Here is a 22,021-nt window from a genome sequence, read left to right as displayed (position 1 = left end):
TCCAAAACCAAAATACCATACATTAATTTCAGCCCAGCATAGGACACAAACAATTCCATTCCATTCTTTAATGTTTCATGTTTACTTTTGTCATTTTTTTGTCACAACTATTTTTCGACTTTGCTAAACCTTCAAGAATAGTATTTAAATTTCTGTAATAGTCATAAACATAAGGGCGAACTCCAGACAGTGTACAAGGACAAATTCATATTGCACACATGTCACGATTAGGTCAAAAACATATATCTAACATGCAGTGGAAACAATGTGACATACATAATTACTGTGCATTACTTGGCAAAGTCAAATATTTTATTTATCTATTTGACACTTGCAGATGGTATATAGTTCATCACATCACAGAACACGTCATAGAACTATTAACATTCTTTATCAAGAAGAAACAAAACTGAGATATACTTACATACAAAATATTAAAGATGCATTATGTAAGAGTTAAATCTTCCTATCTCTGGCCTGAAATCTTATATAAATTATTATCTAGACATTTATTCACATGACAAGCCCATAATCAACTCTCTAGATCACCAGAAATGAATTTGAATACCTGCGAGATTTAAAAATTTAATAATAAAATGGAGAATCAGTAGTCAAGTACTGTTGCTACAATAATAAATGATCTATGCTACACCTTCAACCAGTCATAACTTCACCCACAATAAAGTAAAAGTAAATGAAATTTTCAATATATTCATTTTTCATTATCTATTTTTGAATGTTTATAGCAAGAACAGCCAGCTCTTTATCTAAATTTTACATAATGCATCTTCAATAAATAAAACTTAATTCTTTCTTTAGACATTCTTTATGCAACTTAGTTAATGCTATAATTTGAAAAAGAAATTACTTCACTGAAATCTCAAAATGAATATTTGTCAAGAGACAAAAGTAGAGAAAGGAGAGCACTAGCATACAATTCTTTGCTCATATTAACTTTTATTCATTCAAGGATTTAATTTTGACAAATAATTAAAAAAAATAAAGCCCATATGATTTGACTTCTAACGTCTTTCTAAAACTATATTTTATAAATTGTCTTCTACAAGTGTATTTAAAGCATGTTTATCTGTTAAATTTACGAGGCCTGACTAAGGTTACATTGATATCTATATCTTGAGGGGAAAACTTTATATCTTCCACAAAGTTAATTAATTGTTATTACTGTTGATGTCACATGCAGGACCAAAGTCCCTAAAATCTTTCATAATCTATCACGTTTATAAGTCTTGCGTCATTTGATTTAAAATCTAGTATCAACTTTCTCTATCATTTAAAGCCGAGTTATATTGTGCAGTCTCAGTCCTGACCATGACAAACATTATTGAAAATGTCACATTCAGACAAATATGTCACAAATGAAATGGGTGTTGAACATCTTACTATTCTGCATCAACCAGGTTAGTGAAGACGAGCATACACCGAGCAGTTTTGAGAGGATTTTTTTCCATGTGCATCCCAATCTTTCACCCTCTGCGCCATTTCTTGACATGCTATCCATGCTGCACAACTGCCAAGGTAAAACCATGCTAAAAAATCCTGAGAAATTTTTTGGGCGAACGGTGAGCCAGTGATTACTCACTGAACCACCAGGTTACTAAAGGCATGTGGGCTTTAATGTATATGAAACAACATATTTCCTTTTTTAATAAGACCATCTATTACAATAAAGGTTTTCACATAAAACCAGGAAATGAAGAGTGACTGTATTCATTATGAGAAGTCATCTACATAGCAAATGGCCTTGTAAAGTTCATATGTCCAACAGTTGTCCCCGGGGCAGACGGTCTATAAAAGAGAACTGACAACCAATTTGTAGAAATGGCATTCTAATTAGCAAGTCTCATGACAAGAAAATAATATGGTCAATAGCATTTAGATTTGATACTGAAGAGAACTGAGGAGGATTCAAATCGGACCACACTAATCGGACCACACTGAGTGGACTAAATGACCTCACACCATTCATAAATAACCTTGGACACCTTGAAAGGAAAATCACAAAAAAATCCATAGTAAGTTCATGGTCATTATTATACAACAGAAGACCTAGTAAAGACACATAGCCAGACACAGACAAAAGTTTTGGGTAACTAAGGAGAATTATTTACTTATATATGACGTAGGTTGTGAGATTGTGAAAGAAAATGTCCTAACTGTTAATATTTAGTCAATAGAAGCTTACATCATATGCTATCCCTAGAGTCACACTTTAGACATCGTGGTGATCAGGTGAATTGATCAGTCATGAGAAAATGTATTAAATATTATTACAGTCATCCAAGAGAAAATATTGGTATATTCACATGGTCATTTCAAATGACAACCTCCTATTAAATATTATTACAATCATCAAAGAGGAAATATTTGTTTTATCACATGGTCATTTCAAATGACAACCTCCTCCCTCCACATTTTGAAAAAATTATATAGCTAATCTCCTTTCCGATATTCGATAATTAAATACATAAAACAAATGGCAGCCTCCACATTTTCTTGTGTTTTGGAAAAAACTGTATGAATAGATTAGCAATAAATATAGCTATTCTTCTTTCCAATATTGCATAATTAAATACTTAAAACTGGTCACATGGTAATACAAGAACTCCAGTTTTTAAAGGCCTATTAGTGATTGTAATTAATTTTGATATGGTTACATTTGTATATCAAAATCAAGTTAGATCACTAAAAGCTCAGAATTCTCGTGCTACATGTCTGATCTACACATGAAAAAAAAAGATCTCATATGGACACTGACATTGTGTGCATTTGACTACTATCAGTGGTAATTTATCTCCCAGTGAATTGTCATAATCACAAGATAAAAATGGTACTGGAAAGAATGGCATGAGCAAAAAGGTTCGGGTTAGGAAAAGGCACAGGTGGAATATTTTCAGGTTGCCATTATAATTACCTGTGCTATTATTAAATTACTTCGTATTTCCAAGGTGAAAATCCCCCTTTTTAGAAAATAAATTGCCAGAAAATACAAATTCTCAAAATAACTTTAATATTGTTTGAACGGGATCTTTACTGGAAATTACTGTCAGTGAATAGAAATTTGACCCTACTGAATTATAATGCTTCATAATACCAAGCCTGGAAATAAGCCATAAATGTAGTCTGTACAGTGTTCACAAAAAATTGTAGATGGAGGACGGACTGAGGTGATGGCAATATACAACCACATTTCCATGTTTGAGCACATAAAAATGTAAGGTACAACTAAAATTGTTACTTCAAGGCCAGCATATTACCAGTAATACTTTGGAATTAAAATATTAGACATTTAGTTACGGGGGGTCTGTCATTGAGTCAACTGGCATGGTTTCGATTCCCTGGTTGTACGTGACAAGGAGTAGGGTCGCCTGTTCAACCTCGTGAGTTTTCTCTGGGTCCTCTGGTTTTTCCTCACTGCTAAAGACCCCTACGTACAATTTTTTTATTGAAATAAAATTGAACCATGTGTTAGTCCCGAAATCACCTAGTTTGTGTTGAGTGGGCATTAAACCCCTTTTTCTCATTTAGTAACAGTTACAAATGTGTTTTCATTTTGCTTGTAAACTTGTAATTTATTTCAGTTTTAAAAACATGACTGCAGATGGTGGAGATGCCAGTTACTGCACGTTTCCTAAAGTTTATTAGACCTGGCCCCAAGTTCACAAAGCATTATCTGACTTAAGTTAAGAATTTACTCAACTTTTAATCACTGTTTATGAGAAATATCTTTGATGCAGAAACACAAAATTTTGCACATAGTTTCTTATTGATGTATTTGATACATTCAAACAACAAAATTATTATAAAGGGCTATATTTTAGTTCAAATAAGGTGGACAAGTTTGAGTAAATTCTCAACTTAAGTCTGAGAATGCTTTGTGAACTCGGGGCCTGGTACTTGTGGTCTGAAGTTCCAGTAAAAACACCAATGACAAAGAAATGAGATGTTAAACAGTCGTTACAAATTTTGCAAAGTTTACTAGGTCTGGTACTTTTGGTATAAGTTCCAGAATGATCAACAAGGACAACAAAATGAAAGATTATCAGATACCTTATCTCATTACTTATCATACTGTTCACAAGATCTGATAAAGTGTAAGGTTATAACAGTCACGTTTCTAAAATGTAATATATCATATTACTAGTCCTAGGTATTTCTTTAATGAATAGATAACAATAGGCTAGTATTACCTACTTTATAGTACTACATCTAATTTACTTTCATTCATACACAACTTAACCTTTACATTTTAAGACATTTTTCTTTTATCTTGAGGTCAAGGATCATTCTGAAACTTAGTAATTAAGACTCTACATGCCACAAGAATTACACATACAGTATGTAAGATATAAAGAGCTGTCCGTTCCTGTTTTTATAGTTCAAAAGTAGATAAAGAAAAATGAGTATATTGAATATTTCAGTGAAATTACTGTATTCTGAGCAAAGTTATGGATGTTTGAATTCTTGAGAGTTGATTATGGGCTTGTCGTGATCAAATGTTTAAATAATAATTCATATAACATTTGAAGCCAGATAAATGCTGACCAACAGGCAAGTTTAGCTCTTGGACAATGCCTGTTTCAACCATGAAAAAGATCTTGATAGCTGACAATCATTTTGAATTCTTGATTGCATGTATATTACAATTATATACCTATAAATGCACCAGTAGATCACCCTCTGAAACTTCACCGTACCCAGCGTTTTGGTAGGAGGAGTTCTATACCTAACCATGCCGAAAAAATTTCAAGCACAGATGATGTAAATGGATACCTCTGTACATCAGGTCAACAATATTGATGTGTTTGAGAGTTAAAAGTTGACTGCCAGTAAGGATCATTTGTGCTTCTCTTTTATTATCTGGTAGATTAAAATCAAGAAAAACAAACCACAATGGATGGGTGATCTGTGATGGATGTCTCTCTATTACTTAGCGCATGTAAAGAGAATTGACGTGAAATGAACAAATTCATTGTATGGAGAAGTGCCAACTTTTATGTCAGACGCCCGGACATGTTTATTGTGTGGTGGGGACCTTGTGAGGCAGTATGCCCCAGACATTGTGATCTATTTACAATGCAAGGGACAATGACTTGTTGATAAACCGAAGTGTGTTCTGTTTCATTTAAAAACATGAACAATGCAAATTCAGTTAATAACTTCCATACTTAAGGGTGTTGTCTTATTAGAAAATAGGTTTTAAGGATATATGTCACAATTTATTAGGTAGATTTCAAAGCCTAAAGAGGGTGGAGCTAGATATCATTGGGTGTGTACATATAAGTGGATTTTTAAAGTCCTAAATCAACAATATAGATAAAGATATTGATTTATCATATATACATATATATATATTTCCCATAAAGTAAACATTTCAAGTTTGCACTTTACTTATAGGGAAAATATCTGATTTTGTTATCTATGTAGGTCTATAGGTACAATTTTTATAATGCTATTTTTAAAAAGAAATTTTTAAGAACCAGGCTTGTTACAAGCAGATGTTGAAAATCAATAAGTTGCCTTGTTTCATGAACATATGTACTCTTCATCACTTAAATTGAAAAGTATCTTTTGCCTCCACGTCCACAGCATCTCCAAAATCTTTCTAGGTGATCAAAGGCTATAACTCTTAAGTAGTTATCTGAAATGGTTGAAAATCAATAGGATTCTCAGCCTCTTGAGTATCATCATGGTGTATAAATACAACCAAAATACAACCAAATCAAACCACTGATAGGGGGATATCCCATCAGAAAATCTAGAGGAACTTTCTCAGCCAAAACCAGGATCAAACCGTGGACCTCATGGTTAGGGTGTCAGCACCTTAGTCACTGAGCCACTGTGGTGCCACTGTGGTGCCACTGTGGCTCCCTAAAACAATAACAAGAGCATCACTCACTCTGCAATATGCATCCACATTTCTGCTTTGATTGATATGGTACTTTTTAAAATGAAGGAAATGAAATATGAAATGGTTGCAATGACTGTAATATGACAAGAGGCAAGGAAGGCTAAATTACCAAATTTACAGACTAAATATTAACAAAAACATGGTTGTGACACTGCCACAGGGGATCGGGGCATGTATAAATAGTTGCTGTCTTTACGGTATAAGGAATAAAAATGCAATGTTCCAAGATGATCCATTCAGAATTTTAGCCTGTAGCTCTGCCCCTGGGGGTTGGATATGGAACAATATAAAAAGGTACCATCCTGTTATTGAAATGATTGATATGCTGAATTTGAACAAAATCTGTTAATTATTGTAATCTGTAGAGTATTTACATAAAAAAAGGTAAAAAAAAAGGTGGTACCACACCACTGTGGGTTTGGACATGCACCAAAATACATAGCTGGTATTCTTACAGTATAAGGAATAAATATGCCAAGTTGCAAGATGATCCATTCAAAATTCCAGCCTGTAGAAAACCCCCCACAAATATTGGGTGTGGCTCTAACCCTGGAGGTTGGACATAGACCAATATAAATAGGTACAACCCTATGATGGATCATTCCAAATTGGTTCCAAATCTGTTAATAATTGCAACAGACAAAATATTAACAATAGTTACCATCCTTAGGGTATAAGGAATAAGTATACCAAGTTCCAAGATAATCCATTCAGAATTGTGGCCTTCAGGCGCTAAACACAAAAATTGGCCGTGGCTCTGCCCTTGAAGGTTGGGACATGCACCATAATCAATAGTTGCTGTATGATTGGTTAATTTAACCGAAAAGTAAAATAGAACTATTGCGAGACGCGAGAAATTAAGAGAGATGGCATGATGAAAATTTCCATATGAATATATAATGTTGAAAGAAATATTTATTTTAGTGGAATTTCCTAGTGTTTATGATTATATTTTGAGTGGGGGTTATGTACTTAAATACAAGTTATATAAGCTCTATATAGGCCTATTTAGAAATGTTGACAAGTATTTGTATTAGAATATTGTAAGTAGTTCTGAACGATAGCAAAAGTTTGACTTGGGCTAAGGGTGTGATAATTATTTTTTCGGGATGTCATTTTTTTTTTATCTTCATCTATAAGTCGATGTGGAGTCCACTTGTTCCCTGAAAAATATGGTACCATAATAAAGATTAAACTTAGTAAATTTCAACAGTTATTTAATATAATATACTTTATAAACTATTTGTCTGGCTGAAAATCTTAAATGTCCGGCCAAAAATCAGTTTAACAGTTATTTCAAGGCTTGTATGCACGTGTTTGTTCCATGTTTTGTTCAAGGATACTGAAAGGCAGAAACAATAAACTGCCTGGTAGGGCAACTACCTCCTAATTACAAAAGCAGTTTTCCATCCACCAGAATCTCTCAATACAAACACAAGCAGTTATTAACGATATTTCCATATGTTTATTTGGCAGTGCAAATAAACAAAGTGTTTAAGAGAATATTTGTATTATTGGAATGTTATTTTTATGATATTAATGACAATTTTATGGAGCAGAAGTGACTGTATCATTAATAACATTGGTTTTTGGGGTATGAAGAGTATATAGGCTTTGACATACAAAATAGTGCTGACATCATCAAATCTGTAGCGCAATCAGTTCTTTTACCTTCTGCTACCAGATTAATTAATACACTGAAGGCTGATGAGAGTACTAGTTCTCAAGGGCAATTAGACCATAAATGCATAACATTCCAATAATACAAATACATGCAACTACTTGGCTTGTTTCTAATGGGGAAAAGTACTCTAATGGGGAAAAGTACAATAAGTTATCAGACACACCATTATCAAAACGATCAGAAGCCAAGAACCTTACAATGCAATTTTTAGGTAGGCTCTAATAACAAAAGTTACATATACCAAACTTCTGATTGGCAAATTGTAAGAGGTCTTGAAATATGTTAGGGCTTTTTAGCTGACAAACAAAACCTGTGTCATTTGGTTTCGAATGCAATGTTTTGCCAAAATTTTCTGAATTTCTAAAAGTTTTCTCTTTATGCCCAAATGAAAAATCACAGCAACTTGTAAATTAATTCCATTTATAATTATTTCTTATGTCATGTACATCAGATATAACAGTCAAAATGTGAAGGGAAAGATAACTCTGCTAAAATTATGAAATCTTGCTTACGACAAAGTTTCAAAATATATTGTGGGTGTATAAAAATAAATATTCACCCTGTTTGCTTTAAAATCTATTTTAACTAGATACATGATATATTTTTAGTAATGCACCAAAATTTAAATGTTGCACTTCCACCTGTCAAGAGTCAATTTTAACACCATGTATTATTTACAAATACCGCACTTACATTCCTTAAGGTAACAATTCCTGCATCTGCCTATACTTAATGTCAAAATCTAAATTAAGATACAATGCAGGAACTCAAAATATTTTTTGGCTAATCTAGTGTTTCATATGACAGCATCAAGTCAACTAATATAGATATGCGAGGACTAAAAAAACACTTACAATTACCTTGAAAAAAATTATGAAATAATGTTGGAATGAATGTAATCTAATGAAAAAAAAAAATTACCAAAAATTTACGCGGAGTACAAAAAGACAGTGGTACAAAAGATGGACCAGTACTGACATGACCAGGCTAAAACATCAAATGATTAACTACTATAAATAGTGACAACTCACAAACAACTTTGTACCTAACAGAAAAATATAGTTATCAAAAGATAAGACCAGTCATGGCTGTGGTGGCGAGTCATGTACCATATTGTTTCCCGCAAAATCAATGAACAAAGAAAAACATATCCTAAATTACAATGTGACAATAATGTGACAGGGCTGATTCACAAATGATAAAATAACATTAATAAAAAATGTTTAGAACCGACGAAAGCAGACGTAAATGACTGCCGTTCAGTTTGGACTGTTCACATATTTCACAGAACATAATTGATTAGAAATTACAATTATAATGCTAGGTTCCCACTGTCGTGCGATGCAATACGATAGGATTGTCCCTATTGAGTCCACGATCTGGTACGTGCAATATATGATAAGACCACGATTACTCCACGATTAAAACCAAAATTTCAATCTTAGCGCAAATCGTGATATTGAAAACCTAGCATAAATCACTTTATATACACTCATATTACATTAATATGTGCTTTTAGACCCATTTATGGTTCTAAAAAATAGGGTCATGTGCACTTTAAATTTGCCCAAGGAGTACAGTGTATTGGATAATGATTTAAATTTGTTCTCAAAAGTATTAATTTAATGGTTTATTGGATTGAAGATTGGCTAAGGGAAAGAAGGGGGGAGTATCATGGTTAAGATTGTGGATGGGTACATTCACCTTATAAACCATAGATGTTAAATTTACCTCAAAATCCCAGTATTCGCAGTGTATTTATAATAATTCATATTCAAAGTATTACATTTAATAATATGCCCTGAAAAACAAAATCAATATTGCAAAGTATCTTTTTAAAAAACGAGAGGTAAATTTGCCATATTGATATTATGTACAAGACATCAAGCTGTTTATTAAATCTATGCGTTTATTATTATTATAATTTAATACACTTATATTCTATTCTATCTCATTGAAGTGTGTATATTTGTAGGAATGTAGTAATATTATACGCAGCTTATTTCTTCAAAGCCGTAAGAGCCTCCTACATAAAAGAACTTTAGGGTGGGACAAATAAAACTCAAGTAAACATCTAGTCATACCTTTACGATGCTGAAGCTTTAAAAATTAACATAAAAATTACATAGCTGATAGTTGGACAATTTATAGAGAAACTCAACTGAACTGTGTCTTGCCAGAAAGGTGGGTTTTGGTTCTGGCCAACGATTCTTTGATCCTCAGAAGAATGAGGTTCTATGTGTAACTGTTCAATAGTTTTAATAAGCACATATCTTTAATGCAATCTAATTACTGTTAAGTAATGTCAGTCGTAATTTAATAAATGACATTTTACACCAATCATCTTGTTTCGAGGTTCTTTTCCCAGGGTGGAGAGCACAAATACATGTATATTCTGAGGTTGTTTTTTTTTCAACATTCTGCATAATTATTATTCCTACCGATGTATAAGTAATTTGATCAATATTGACGTATGCATTTAGAAAATCTATATCTAGCTTAGCAAAACATACATGTCTATTTTTACATCTACACATGAATAGCATCTTTCATTTCAAAGTACATTTTCTAGATGTCGGTCAGCTCACCTTTTTAATGTTTCTTTATATTCGATTAATATAAAGACGGTTTTGTTAGATATAATGGTAGTTCTATCCTACTTTTCAATTTTAAAATGTCTACATTGTTTTTGTTTCCAATTATAACACCACACATAAATTCATACCATTTTTATATTTACAATTTAAGCTATACTCATATTATCTTTTCCAATTTTAAATTCACACTTGAAGTAAGACTTGAAGAATAAGTCCTGAAAGGACCCTTCTATCTATTTCATAATAGCCGTAAATTTCACATCAATTAGCAATAAGAATAACAGAGCAAACATGTTTATTAACTTGTCAATCTTTTTAAATTTTAAATTCACACTTGAAGATGGAAGTCCTGAAAGGACGCTTCTTTGAGGTGTAAATTCTCTCTTCGGATATAACGGACTTCGAATGATTCTTCAATTCTTTAATATACCAGAACATAAATATACATATATCGTCATACAGTACTGACAGGCCAGTTACTGCACTTAGTAAGGGATCCTAACTAGTGACTACCATCAATGTACAATTTTGTTATATTTAAGGAAAATCAGATAATAGGATAAAAGTAAATGTTGTAATTAAAACTGACACGTCGATAGATGAACAATGCAGAAAGGATTAAACAATATAATAAATCAACAAAAAAAATAGATTGGATTAACGTCATCACCAAATGACGGGTTGAAAAGTGATGACAAGTTAACACTTACTAGCCAGTTGATCTTAAAGCGGTTAATTTAAGAAACATTAATTATCTTAGCGATTGGCAGATTATCACATCATTATACTTCTTATTATTTCATAATTAGCAATAAGAATAAAAGAGCAATCATGTTTAACTTGTCAATCTTTTTTAATTTTAAATTCACACTTGAAGACGTAAGTCCTGAAAGGGCACTTCTCATTACCTATTTAATAATAGCTGTCAATTTCACATCAATCAGCAATAAGAATAAAAGAGTAATCATATTTAACTTGTCAATCAGACAGCTATCCATAAGCCTGTAACATGTTTTAGTTTTTAAATGAAATTTCCAGACATACCTACGTCTCAATTTCATCAGGGCATCAGGGCGTGACGTTCATAATAACTCATCCATAAAATAATATATATAAGTATAGAATACAGAACTGGATTATTCATGTATTTATTCATTCATTCATTCATTCATTCACATAAAAGATTATCCTGTAACATATGGTTTTACGGTTTTGGAATAATTAAAATTACTGGTACAAGCCAGTCTATAGATGTGGGCTATATGAATAATTTTATGAATATTTTATGTAACTGTCGGGAATTATATGGCATAAATAATAAGCTACTATTCAAATTACCAAACAGAATGTTAGGGGACCTGTACAAGCAGCTGAAGGCATAGACAATCCAGTTTAAGCTGTAATTTTTCCAAATCCTAAACTTGTCAATCTTGTGCAATAATGAGTGTGACAGAATTAATTTAAAATAAAAAAACAACCTTGAACATGGTTTACAAAGATGAAAATTCAGATAAAGAATATAGAGAAGATGTCATTCCACAGTAATTATATTTTACATAATATCACGATTTTAAAAATTCAAGTTCATATTTCAATTAAACTAAAATAAAAATTTCTTGGAAGGCCATTAGTCATGTGCATATTGTTACAAATTCTATTCTTGTAACATAAATTTTAAAGAAAGACATAGGAATGCATTTTGATACTTCAACTTTCATAAAACCATTAAGTAATAACAAATTACCAATATTCTTAGTGAAATAAATATTAGATGTGGGCCAATTCAACCTTTTGTTACTGCGTAGAATATCATTTCATTATCTTTAAGGATAACTTTTAAAGCTTGACGTGGTGGGTGGGCATACTCCTTGCAGTGTTTCGTTTGATTAGAGCTAATTCCACTTAACACTGCTGTAATGGAAGAAAATTTCTATTCCAAATTATAATAGTCCGATTAATAACCAATAGCTAACTGTGTAACAATATCATTACACTTTAAACAGAGCTCCAAATTGGACCAAATATGTTTACATAACGTTATGTCATGACTCATGATTTTATTATGCCCAATTAACCAGTGTATAGCAGATTTTTGCAGAAAAACCAATTGAGTGATGAACAAGGCTATCAACACGGATACAATGTAAACAATACTGCTTGGAGACAAACAATACTTTCACCGTTTTTAATACCTTAAATCACTGTCCAAAGTTTTAGGGAAGACCCCAGATTAAACGAAGGGCTGTCATGTTGCTGTACTTTGGATAGATTTGATTGAACGGGAAGAATAGACACACTCACTCAAAAGCTCAAATATAAGCCAGGCCAGCAATGGCCAGAGAGGGATTTCTCAGGCCATTGCTTCAGGAATATGGAGGTTTGGTGGCTGAATGGTCTTAACGGTCTGTCACTGAGTCAAGTGGTGTGGGTTTGATCCCACACTTGTAATTGACAAGTTGTTGCGTCACCTGCCTAACCCCCGTGGGCTTCTACGGGTCCTGAAGTTTATTCTCACAACTAAAAAAACCCTATATGCAACTACAAAATAAAATTTAATCATATGTTAGTCCTGAAATGACCTTTTTTTGTGTCTAGTGGACATTAAACTCTCTCTCTCTCTCCATAGCTTGATGTTACCAATCTCACTTTCAAAGGCTCATTCAAGCGTTAAGTAATGCAGAAGTCCTTGGTTCAAAAACCAGGACACGGATCTAGGATTAGTTACAGATGTAAAATAGAAGATAAAATAAAGGTACTCAAGCATAAAGATTCAAACATAAAAGACTTAAAAAAAAAACCCAGCTAATACTAAATTATTCTCAAAAGTCATTAAACTTTGAAAATATTACTTAGTAAACCATATAATGGCACATTCTTATATTGTAACATGGGGTAACAGTGCTTGTTTTGTCAGCGTAAATGGTGCATGTAGTTTATGAATTAATGTATTTAGGAAAAGCATATATTATGAATGGATGTATAATCAAATTTAAGCCGTTGCTAGAGTAGGGTTAAGTGGCAGATTTAGAGAAAGGTTTATGTCATAGGTAGCTTTCATGTATTACATGATTCACAAATATTTAACAGGGCTTGTAATAAATACATTTGTAGTATACATCTTATACTATACAATCCCACCAGCCTACATTGGGACCAATTTTGTACCCCTCATTTCAGCCCAACTATAAGTGGATATTATATAGTCTATACCGCTTCTCTGCTCCCCCACCCCATCAATATGTGGCTGTTAACTGTTATAGTTCATGCCACTTTTCATTTGAAAGTTTTGCATAATTAACAATAATTTGGCTGTACTTATGTATTATATACATATATTTATATGATGATTCATCTAATACCAATGGTTAATTCAATTACCATCACATTATCACTAATCAGAACTGACTAATACCCAGTCAGATTATCCACCAATATATTCCATTAGCAGGTTTTATAATACACAATGGCCAATCGTCCAATCACTATGACTTATACATTTGAATTACAACTAATTTTATAATTCTTGCAAATTACATGAACACACTATCAACACAGAGCCTCTTTATGCTATAAGTTTAGTCTCTGGAATTTCGATCTATATTTGGGTTTTCAGGTACACTCTTCTTTCATTCAAATTAAATTTTCGATTATTCACAAACAGAACAATCAATTTTGAATGTTTTTCTTACAGGCACATGGTTTTGGTCTGAAGAAATAAATTGGTTTTTTGCTATCAAGTAAACTCTTGTTTGGGTTACAAAAACTTAAAAACACACAAACACCCGTCTGTTCGAGGAAAATATTTACATCTTTAAGAATATAAGTACAGTAGAATCTGTATTAAGCAGACTGACCGCTTAAACGGGAGTGACCTCTTAATAAAATCTCAGTGTTTGTTAGTGCTGACTTAGGTTACATAAGTTTTACGCCTGGATGCATTTTGAGCAAACATCAATACTTGCATCGGTAAATTTGGCCATCGCCGAAACTTGCTTTAAACGAAAATTCTTTAATTCAAATTTCGGATGTAAACGTGTCATTTTGTACAAACATAGATACTACTGTCTACCATTGTCATGTATTCGATAATATTTATCCATTTTTGTAAAGAAAATCCATTAATTAATTTTATTTTATCAAATAAGTACATTTTCACAGATATAGGAGGCGCTAAAACTTCTGTTTAGTAACAAAGTGGCAATGGAAAATAAATACTATATGACTGTGACAAAACACGGCTTTGTCGGTACTTATATTTTATTCAATCAGTATCAAATAATGTTTCTCATTACGTGTGAAAACAAAGATCAGCAGATCAGGGTTTGTCATCTAATAAAACTAAAGATTAATTAACAGATAAACCTGGATTTATTGTTATTTTCATAGTTCTTTTTACCTGATCGGTGGGGGCGAGATAATTAATCGCAGGATTACCAGAGGTGCTACAAAGTACGACAAGATGGTATCATTCAACAATGGCCGTTGAATGGGCGATGTTTTGTTAAAATTATAACTAGAATAGTGACCGCTGGACGCGTTAGAGGAGTGAACGTTGATTAAAAAGATGAAACAATAGAATTTCTACGGGGGGGAATTTATCGTGACTGCTTACAAGAAGATGTCGCTGAATAAGAGTGGCATTTGTACAGATTCTACTGTATGTACAGTGTTCTATATGGGTTTGTACATTTCTTTATTAATTAATGCTAGCTTAATGCATCAAATTGAAGACCGATGTTATCTCCATCTTACTTTCGATTTCCCATGTTATTGGTGCAGGACGGGGGGCTAGTGTCTAGTCGTTCAGATGGGACGGAAAGCTGAGGTCCAGTGTACACATAGGCTTGCTTGTAAAAGAACACTTGACAGTTGGAATTCGATATAAGTGTAAGCTGTAGCGCAGCTGTCCGGACAAAATTTCCCTCATGACACACTGCATGGCGTATGCCCGTCTTCATTCACCCAGTTGGTGCAGAGAAGTAGGACGTTAAACACCATTTCATTTCATTTTACTTTCGATTTATAGACTTGACTTGGGGCCATTTGATACAGAAACAACACTGTTGACCGAGACAAGGTATCTTTACCTCAAAGAAAGACATTTATTATAAAACAAGAGTGTTTTTAAAAATTCTTAATTCAAACATTACTCTGTGAAGAGTAGCCCCAACCCAGCAATTACAGAAGAAATCTGGAAAACAAAATGGTAGGTTGTGCAAAAAATATGTTTCTAATTTCACACAGATTTTTTAAATGTTTGGGACTATTCTAGCTGTAAAAATTTAGTATATACAAGATAAATAAGTTCTATGCTTGAATGCGTTTTGATTTAAAAAAAACAACCCAAAACAACCATCTGTGTTCAAGGACATTTGAATGGATAAAATGTATGGATAGAATTTTAATTAACATTTGTATTATATTGTAACATGCTTAAGGGTGAATCTTGCGTTTTGATTGGTCGATTACACACTGTCTATTGGACAATAACACCCCTCTAAATTAGAAAAATCACTGCGTATTAATATTATGCGCATTACTTTAATGGAGATAACCACAATGGAGACATTCAATTTTGATCTCGGTACATTAGATAAAATATTTGTAGATATGTTCGAAGTTGAACTTAAAACGCCACCCCCCTTGTCAGGTAACAGCTACAAACAACAAAATATCCAAAAATCTATTACAAAAAACATAAATTTTGTTTCCAAAAGTACTTTTAAAAAAATGAAGTTAGAATTTTAGGGGTTTTTTTGTGTGTCTATACTGGGTCCTAATGATCTCAGGACATGTCTATTGGACAATAACACCCCTCTAAATGTGAAACAGGTGTTTATCTCCTAAATAGTAGGCCTACACATTTTTTTAAATTAACATTTGTATTGTAATAGTACATGTTTATCTACAAACATTTCTATTATAATACCACATGTTTATTTATTTATTCAGATAACACTAGTGAACAGGATTATATTTCAATCTATTATGTAAATTTTTTCAAGTGTGTGTGTCATATATAATAAAAACAGGAAGTATCATAGAATCTGCCTAAAGCCTAGCTCACAACCTGTCGTACGTGCTACTACGGGCAGTCTACCATGTGTGAGACTTGTCCGTTACTTGCGTGTATTCGGCACCGTAGAAGATCCCAGACTGGCTTTACAGACTCTTGGTCCTGCACAAACAAAATTTTCACCTGGTGTCTTGCGGCTGGTCTGTGAGCTACCAAACCCTACGACCTGTGCGTGTCAAAACATGTACATTGGGGTTGTGAGCTAGGCTTAACTAATTATTATTATTATTATTGTTCGATTTATATAGCGCTTCATTACACGTGAAGTGTTTCTAAGCGCATATCACAAACATATACTTCAAACACACAGAAACAATCAAAATCAGGAGAACATAATTAAACACAATTAAACACAGCTGCCTGTTAGGCGCTATTATTCAAAGGTTTATATCCAACAAATCAACCGGCTAATCTCTATATTGAACTCAGTCGAGGTATTACCTGATGAACACCTACACCAAGTAGAGTTCAAAAATAAAACACGAAGTTTAAAAGAATCAACTTCATTAACAAAAATTAACCAATCAAAAACTAAACAGATAAACCAAATTCAAACGAAACAAATAAAACAAAGAAAATGAAAAGAGCAGTTCATTACCATTCTACATTAACAAAATAAAGGAAAACAACTTGTGAAAATTTTTTCAAAAAATAAGAGCAAAGTAACACAAATGTTAATACTTTTTTAACGAACTCAATAATAAACATTAAGAGTGTCTAATGAATCGAATCTAATACATTGACTAATGACTGAAGAAAATGGAGCATACATTAGCTGACGTCAAACAGTGTAGGTTCAAATTAATTTTATAAATTAATGACAACAAGTTAGGGGATACATCCAGGGCTGTCGGTAATTTTTCACAGTAATTAGCAGCACTGCTAATCAAAAGTTCAATTTTGCCAAATTTGATTAGCAAATTTAAAAATTGATTAGCAGTTTTTCAGTTTCAACATAAAACAACCTAAAAAACTAGATATTACTTTATTTATGATTAGATTTCATTCTTTGATTTTTTTAGCACTCCCACATGTAGTTGTGACAGTTTGTGAATGTGATGTAGACATTTGGTTAGGTCTTATGTCTGAAGCCAATCCTTGGCAGTGACTTCTGATGCCCCACTCATTTTTGATTGTTATTTCTTCGTTACATTATTTATTTATATTTTATTTACAATACGTGGGGGATACACTGGATTTACTGCTTTCAAAATGAATACTGATATAATTACTTGAAATTGACATGTCTCGCAACGCGAGTGGTACTACTTGATTCCCTATATCAGGTTTAATAGGCCCTATTCATAGAGTTATGTCCCTGTATTATATAGTATAATGAATTGTGTCTGGGTAGTTCGATAAGAAAATGTCACACGGAGAATTCAGTTTTGTTTATAAAATTTTATTTGACATTTTATACACGTTGAAAGTGTTGAGAAAGCCTCCTAGTCTTCAAAATGTGGATAATCTTTGTGTCAATATCCAAAATGACAGGCATATTAATGATTCGCAGTTACTGCGAATCAAAAACTTTAGATTTTAATTTTTGATTAGCAACGGACAAAATATGTATCGCAAATTGCACTGCGATACTGGTTGTCGGCAGCCCTGGATACATCTATTCCTCTTAGGCGCTGAGGTTCTTAAATGGTTAGATTCAGCGTAACTTTAAGTGATAGAAATCCATTAATGTGTGATATTTATTATTTATCTGACCAAAATTACACAAATGCGACAAAATGGTTTGTATCATTTGTAAAATATAATTATAGGCTACCCAGTGGTACTTAATGAAATGGGGTTTAACATCCAACTTTTCTTCACCAAATGAGCTAATATGCCGCCTACTGTTGATGAAATTCCAATGGTCAAGGTGAACCTCTTTCTTGTCCCATATTAACAATGAAAACCTTTTTCCTTGTCAGGTCCTCCAGTCCTGCATGACTGACAAGCGGTGAACTAGGCTAAAAATCCTGCCAAACTTTTCATTGTCAACACCGTAATTGAACCCAGGCCTGCTGGTTTAAGAACCATACTGATTGAGTCACTGTGGCTGCCAATACCTATAGAAGTATTCAAAACATCTATTTGTGAATGATATTGACAGAGATGCTGCATTCAGGTCTCTAACACAGTGCCCTGCATTTTTGTTCTCATTTCAATTGAAGAACAAAGGGGTTAATGAAAGCAACAGTACATTAATAAATCATAACCCATGAGTTTGTTAATGGAATTTATGAATGAAATTACCAGTATAGTAATTTTAGTAAACATTTGGTCACCATCACATGACAACTGGATTATAATATTCAGGCTTAATGATTTATACCATCATGTGATGATATTAGATACAACAGTCATTAATAATCAGTATAAAAAACAGAAATGATTTGTTGCAACACAAATTGAATTTAGTGGTAAATTATTTGAATCAAGTGAACAAATTCAATGGTGTTTTCCACATTGGAAGACATTTCCCAGACTGAAAGGTGTTTTCCATATACCGGTACATGTAACGTGTTCTTTTTCAGAATTTCAAAATGACAAAAAGGACTGACAAAAGGCATGGCAAAAAATCTGCTTTCAGTTCTGTAACAGTTATTAGTTGATAAAATATTGACCTTTACAGCTTCATTTCCCCCTAAAAACAACATTCATAAGACTGTGACCGATCATAACTTTGCTATTCCCTACTGATATGTCTCTTGAAATTTTATCCTTGACAAAAGAATGTTACCCATAAGTAACTAAGTTGTAGGCGTATAAAACTCATTCCTTAAATGTCACAGATTTGGATCACAAATTGTGACCTTAATTTGTATGTACCAGAATCTGATAGCAATATAGTATTCAGATGAGATTACAAAATAGTTCACTTCTCTCTTGAACTGCCATATGAACACAACTGGTCCATAATGTTGGCCACAAGCCAAATATGTGAACTTTTGGGGAGTATTACTATTTGGGTGTCTGGGTTTCTGCCTGTTTCCTATTGCTTGCTTTCTGCAGTCAAGAATGGCAAGCAATATGTCTATTGATTGTAGCCTATTCTAGCTTGAGCAGAAGTAAATCCATACATTTGGCCCAGTGCCAGAATTAGCAGACACATACAAGACGGGAAGATTTGAAGACATGTCTACGACCATTATTGGCTGTCTATGTCATTATTACTCATATTTCAATATATATTAGTAATATCCTAATGATAACCATGTAAAAACAAACAATAAGCTATTTATTATGAAAATAAATTGATGTTTTTAAAAAAAGAATCTCTGATAATTTATTTTAGTATAGAAACTACATCTAGTTAAGATAGGTAAAATTAATAACAGAGAAACAAAACAAACAGTGATTTTATTTCCATTTATTAGATTCAAGGAAAATAAATGATAATTTAATGCAGACACGTATGCAAATCACTGTCTGAATTTTAATGATATCGTCAATAGAATGTAAATTCAACATTGCTTTGTTGTTTAAAGCAAGATTCTTTGTATTACCAATTGAACAGAAGTTTCTCGAAAATCTTAAGTCAATATTTTTGAAAAGTTTGAATTCAAGTGACGGAGGTACATTTACAAAGCCGCCAGAAATGTATAAAGGAATGTTCAGCAGCTCTTAACCAATGAGAGTCTATTTACTTGCACTCCCACATAAAGCGCAACCACACACATCCAATTATAGTAACAAAACCTCCTGGTTATAACCATCTTCCCACTGTTCAATATTGACTCCTGCTGGCTCTTCGTATAACCTGCTGCCCTTCAAATCTATACCCATTGTTTATTTAATGAGGTCACTATTTACTCTACGTGCCTTTAATGGGTCATGTTTTGTTCTATGCAACAAAAAAACTGGGCCAGACGCAAAGTACCTTTGACGACGTCATCAAGGACACTGGAAAATTTTGTGATGGGAAGGACGGATTTGTTCAGTGTGTTCACAAATCTGTCTAGACAAAAAGCAAAGAAAATTGTCACATAACTGACGAAATTCTTTACATAATTCACACAATTGTTGAAATATTTTTTTATAAACGAGCAAATTAACGATAAAGATAGTTAGTTTTATATAATATATAAAATAATAAATGAAAATTAAAAAATTAATGAAAATTAAAAAATTAATGAAAATTTGAAAATTAAAAAATTAATGAAAATTAAAAAATTAATGAAAATTAAAAAATTAATGAAAATTAAAAAATTAACGAAAATAAATGTTAATGAAAATTAAAAAATAAATGAAAATTTAAAATTAACCTGATATGCAGACATTAATCTGGCTATTCATATTTTTGCATATAAACTTATAAAGAGAATTATAAATCAAATGGTACCTGAATCAATCAAACTTGTTCGGATAAATTATCTTCTTCCTTATATAGATACGGAAAAGATTAGATAAGATAAGATTTTATTGTATCTTTTTTTTCAATAGATGTTAAAGTTAATCAAAGTTTTAAGTTATGAAACATAGGTAATAGGTCTGACATCATCAGTTTATGTTATGTGAAGTTTGTACTGTTTGCTGATGGATGCATGATGTTTGGTTAATTGGGGGGGGGGGGGGAGTGGGTGGAATTAACAAAAATAAATTAAAATTTTCATAGGAAAAGAACAATAAGTTTATTTGTAAGACTGTTATTTAAAGGGGCTGATCCCTTGGATCCGCACAAAGATCTGCCACTGATATCATATATATTGTTCTCTCATGGATTTATAGCTATTATCAACTTCATTTATTTGTCTTTTTTTTTTTAGTGCATCCTTTTTTGTAATGTCATGATATTTTATTTTACTAACTTTTCAGAATTTGAAGATATTTTGAAGATAATATACTATCAAACAATAATGTTTTACAAGCTTACAATACGGACATGTGCCAGGCAGATTGTAATATTGAGACTGACTATTATAGCAGTAGGTCTGTAGGAATGGGGTTATTAGTGTGAGCTGGTACTACAGGTATGAGGTTAGTATCTGTAGGAGGAAAGGTCGATGAATGTTGAATCCGAGACAGTCTATAGGAATCAAGGTAACTGCTACCACATGCTCCAGTTTACTCTTAATTGACAGGAGAACTGCACATCAAAACAAAGACAGAACAAAAAATACAGGAATAGAGCATAGACGTTACTATTGTATACACATTCTCCGAAATCATACATTAAAAGAAATTGTATGCAGATGAAGTGATGGCGCTGTAAACTTTCATGTTAGAATGTACCATCCTTGTGAAAAGCTGGGTGCCCACTAATGCGTTTCTACACATTTAAGATCCAACCGATTTACCTGAAGTCTCTGAATTCAGGTGCAAAAAGTGGATCAGAATCTAAAGTGAATACAATAAGTGAATCAATATCTGAAATCTTATGCACAAAGTGAATCAGTATCTAACGTTCACTGTTTATATCAATCTACTAATCCTTATATGAGAGCAGCTTATAATATCATAGGGGGCGGGGGGCATAAATGGGGGCTCTAATTTAGCCTAATATGATTAATATGTAGGGAGCTATCTATTCTAATTATTGTTTATTTATAATGCTCATTTGGATTAATGTTTTTATTGTAAGTCATTTATTTGTTTTATTGTTTTTACATTTGACACCAAATCAAGATGCTTTAGTTGATTTTTGTATTGAGGGACACAAAAAAAAGAGGAAATAGTTTCATTTTCATTTCTTGACATTTTTCAAACTGCTACTACATGTACATATATTTGTACAAATA

The 22,021-nt window shown here is 32.5% G+C and overlaps 1 protein-coding gene across 1 annotated transcript in view; it reads right to left on the bottom strand.

Annotated features, from left to right (window-relative positions):
• LOC126828767 (nucleolar complex protein 2 homolog) overlaps positions 1–22,021 on the bottom strand; it is a 113,950-nt gene that overhangs the window by 74,315 nt on the left and 17,614 nt on the right. The gene's annotated exons all lie outside the window — the stretch shown is intronic.

Source organism: Patella vulgata, chromosome 7 (assembly GCF_932274485.2).
Source record: "Patella vulgata chromosome 7, xgPatVulg1.2, whole genome shotgun sequence".
Taxonomy (NCBI): Eukaryota; Metazoa; Mollusca; class Gastropoda; family Patellidae; genus Patella; species Patella vulgata.
This window is presented reverse-complemented; position numbering and strand designations above follow the sequence as displayed.